The following is a 4614-nucleotide window of genomic DNA, read 5'->3' on the forward strand; positions in this document are numbered from 1 at the left end:
CTGAAAGTCACCAGGAATGGTCCTTCGAAAATCCCTTTTGTAAGCCATAGAAAGTGCACAGCAAAGCCAGGCACTAGTGGCTCATGCCTGAAATCCTAGCTACTCAGGAGGCTGAGATCTGAGGATCATGGTTCAGAGCCAGCCTGGGCAGGAAAGCCTGTGAGATTTTTACCTCCAAATAACTACCCGGAAAGCCAGAATTGGAGCTGTGGCTCAAAGTGGTAGAGCACTCTACTCTTGAGCACAAAAGCCCCAGGACAAAGAAAAAGAAAAAAAAGGCCACAGCAGATCGTTAAATTTGCCAAAGATAAGTGTTGAGAACTGTGCCTGGCAGATCTGTTCTTGGATGAATTATTGAACCTCATTTTTCCCATCTGTAAAACGGAAATAATTCCCCCTTCTTGTTGAATGATGTAAATAAATGAGAGGATGTCTTTGGAGCGCCTGTGCTGCCTGTGCTACAGCTGTTAGCCTTATTTCTGAGAGGAAACAGCAGCCTAGTGGGGACCCAGTGCAGAAAACCTCAATGCAGCTGAGTGCTGAGCCAGGAGAAGAGGGGGGGACATCTCCCCAGGCATCTTTTTTATCCTTGCTGGACTGCCCAGCTGGTTTCTCTCAGCGTGTGTCCCATCTGGTGATGTCAGAGTACATTCTCTGGAGTTCAGTTCCACCCCCCCCCCCCCACCAAATCACACCATCCCATCCCTTCCTACTCTTGGCCCTAAATATCTATCTCTTTTTCCTCCCTGCCTTCCAGTCCTTCATGTAAACAGAGAGCCAGCAAACTTTTTCTGAAAAGTATCATATAGTAAATATATTTCATCCCTTGATCTTGGGGAGAGGACTGATTCCAGGACCCGCCCCTCCCATTCCCTACCAAAATTGGTGGATATTCAAGTCCCTATATAAAATGGTGCAGTATTTGCACATAATTTCACACATCTCCCAAATACCTTAAGTGATGACTTTGAATAGCTAATGTGCATATTGTGCAACTATATTGTTTAGGGAATGATGAAACGAAAAACAGCTGTATATGCTCACTGCAGGCAGAAACTGTTTTGTACATTTTTGAGAAATCTGAACTGCTGGGATTTAAACTCAGGGCTTTGCACTCACCAGGTCCGCACTTTTAACACTTGAACCATGCCTCCAACTCCGTGCAATTTTTTTTATCTTACTGCAAATGAATCTGTAGATGTAGATCCCATAGATCAGAAGGCTGACTGTCCTCAACTCTGCCATTCTAGTATGAAGCAACATTAACGATTACGCAAAGGAGGGATGGAGACATGGCTCAAATGGTAGAATGCTTGCTTAGCAAGTAGGGAGTCCTGTGTTCAAACCCTAGCACTACCAAAAAATAAAGTTACACAAAAGGAATGGGGGCCTAGGTCTGCCTCTCTGAGACAGCATGCTAGCATACCCAAGGTTCTATCAGCAGCATACTCATAGTGTACGTTAGGGGAGCAGGTGCGAAGTATGGCCACGTGCCCATAAAACATCATTTACTAAAACAACAATCTCTCCGACTGGGTCTTTTGTAGGCTTGGTCTAATCTTGCCACATTTTGTGTGTGTGTGTGTGTGTGTGTGTGTGTGTGTGTGTGTGTTTGTCTGGGGCACCAGACTTGGAGCCTTGCTAAGCAAATGTTCTACCACTAATTTTGTCATTCTTTTTTGTGTTTGTGTGCTGGTACTGGGGCTTGAACTTAGGGCTTAGGTTGGGTCCATTAGCTTTTTCACTCAAGGATGGTGCTCTAGTACTTGAACCACATGTTCACTTTTGGCTTTTTGCGGGTGACTTGGATATAAGAGTCTTATCTTATAGACTTTCTTGCCTGGGCTAGCTTCAAATTGTAGTCCTCAGATCTCAGACACCTGAATAGCTAGGATTAGAGGAGTGAGCCAGTGCCTGGCCTTTGTTCACTTTTTTTTTTAGAATATTCATTGATCTTTATTTGATTTAACAAAAATCTGCATTATTAAAAGACAGGTAACAAAATCTGAGCTTCTGGGGCTGGGAATATGGCCTAGTGGCAAGAGCGCTTGCCTCCTTCACATGAAGCTCTCGGTTCAATTCCCCAGCACCACATATATGGAAAACGGCCAAACGGGGCGTTGTGGCTCAAGTGGCAGAGTGCTGGCCTTGAGCGGGAAGAAGCCAGGGATGGTGCTCAGGCCCTGAGTCCAAGGCCCAGGACTGGCCAAAAAAAAAAAAAAAAAAAAATGAGCTTCTATGACTCATATTACGTTCTATAGTATTATGTAAGAAATAATATCTGACAGACATTATCACATGCAGATGCTCCTGCCAAGGGGAGTCTTGGGGACTTGATCTGCAAGGTGAGGTCCATGGTGTTTAGCGCAATGAGCAAAATCCTAGAGATAATGCAATCTATTTGCCTGGATAAAGAAATGTGTGGGGTTTTTTGTTTGTTTGTTTGTTTGTGCTAGTCCTGGGGTTTGAACTCAGGGCCTGGGAACTGTCCCAAAGCTTTTTTTTTTTTTTTTTTGCTCAAGGATAGCACTCTATCACTTGAGCCACAGGTCCACTTCTGGCATTTTGGTGGTTCATTGGAGATAAGTGTCTCGCAGACCTTCCTGCTTGGGCCAGCTTTCAATCATGATCCTAAGATCTCAGCCTCCTGAGAGGATTACAAGCACCAGCCATTGATGCCTGGCAAATATTTCTTTTTGGGGGAAGAAAAAGGTGGTAAAGTGAGCAGGGATTCAATGGCATATACTGAATGGCTTCTCTGTTTCCAAATGGTAATAAAAATAAGAAATCGTGGCACTAGGGCACCTTTAAAGAAAAGAACACCTTGACTAGAGTAGGATCATTGCATAATTATTCATTAATATGTACAATTTTCAAGTAAAAAAAGCCAAGTTAAATGACTAATTTCACTCCAGCAGTGGCTATCTGGTTTTCTTCTCACCTTCTGGGGCCGGCTCTGTTTTGGCATCACAGGGACACTTTTCCATACAGTCTCTGGGAAACCAGCCTCTTATTCTTGAAACACCTTCTGTAAAGGAATCATCAAGAATTTTGTCTCCATACAGCCAGTATTGTAATCCTCTTGTGGCTAAAACGAACTCCCCTTTCTGCAGCTGAATCCTAGGCTCTTCAGTGCAAGGGCTTGTGAAGAAAGTTTTTATTCCTCTATTCAAAGGACAGTCGGCACCACTGTAAGTTTCTATTACCTTATAGCAAACACTTCTGACTCTCTTGTCTGCTTTTTGTTTCAACTGTTCTATTGTTAAGCTGTACTGGCGACATCTTTCCCTTGTCGGCCACTCCAATCCATCTCCTTCAGGCACCCCTGACCACGTAAATACCTGTTTAAAGTTCTTCCATCTATTTCCCATATCACAGGGGAAAACAAAGATTTCATCTAGCTGGTAATGCTGAATTCAATCTTTAGCCTTCTCTTCAATTCATGATTCAATAGAAGTTTTGTTTCTGAGAATTATTTTCATCAGAATAAAAAAACAACATCTCAATAGCTATGGTTGTTCCTAAAGCTAATCCCAAGGCAAATCAGGTGGCAGCAAGTGCAGCTAATCCAAACGGAACAACTGGGAGAGGATGGCTCCTCATTGCACTCATATCTTCCCGGTGTTCCACCCAAAGGAGAGCCGATTGTAAAGCTGTGTATACATAGTCATAATAAAAATGAAAGCAGCATGGATACAACTCAGTGGTGCCAAAAAGACAAACAGTGTGAACGAAGTGTAATTTTGGTAACCACAGCAGTTGTTGATCCAAGGACAGTGATGGTCCATCTTCATCACACATGTTGCACTTTCTGCAGTGATGTGAATGCTTGAATGCTTGGCAGACTTTACAATAGTGGAGATACATGCTATACTGAGAATTTTCTGGTTTCCACCCCAAAGGGACAAAGCCAGGACCAACAAACATGGTATTGAAGTAATTATAAAGAATCATGACAGTCCAGTGTATCAATATGATGAAATTCACACTTCCTCCAGTTGTATGTAAAGGCCAATACCACGACAGAGTCAATCATGGCCATGGTAGAACATATTGCTATAACTCTGAGGGCTATGATGGGACCCCAGTGACAGAGCCTTTTAATTCTTGGAGATTTTCAAACTTCACAACTGAGCAGAATGTACCCATTTTGGTAAAGAATTCCTTTCCACTTTTAAAGAATTATAGATTTCCTTTTTCTGTGTACACATTTCCATGTGCCCCAAGTCCATGTGTGTTCTTTAAGTGTCATGCCTTCCAGTTATGGGGCATTAATGCAGACTGTGCCATTTTCACTGTTTGTATTGTGAGCTCAAAATCTTAGGGAGAAGAATATCCAGAATCTTAGGTTGAAACCCAGCCTCAGTCCAGTCCTTGTCTTTGGTGCCCGGTTCCTCAGCCATCACATTTCTGGGCCCGCCTGGGTTCACCCAGAACAGATTTTCTCCCCCTTGGATTACTCCAGCATGAGCACCTCAGGCCAGAAAGTAAGTCCTGGTGTCAGGGTGGGGGTGGGGGCGGAGGGTTGGGGTAGGGGGGGACTGTAAAGCAGGACCTCCTGGATTCGGGTGTCTTTCCGCCAGCGCCCTTTCTGCCACTCTCTGGTCACTTTTA

General features: G+C 43.7%; 1 pseudogene; it reads right to left on the reverse strand.

Moving 5' to 3' along the window:
* Nucleotides 1–2890: 2890 nt before the first annotated feature.
* LOC125360702 lies at nucleotides 2891–4365 on the reverse strand (annotated as a pseudogene).
* Nucleotides 4366–4614: the final 249 nt, after the last annotated feature.

Source organism: Perognathus longimembris, chromosome 12 (genome assembly GCF_023159225.1).
Source record: "Perognathus longimembris pacificus isolate PPM17 chromosome 12, ASM2315922v1, whole genome shotgun sequence".
Lineage (NCBI taxonomy): Eukaryota > Metazoa > Chordata > Mammalia > Rodentia > Heteromyidae > Perognathus > Perognathus longimembris.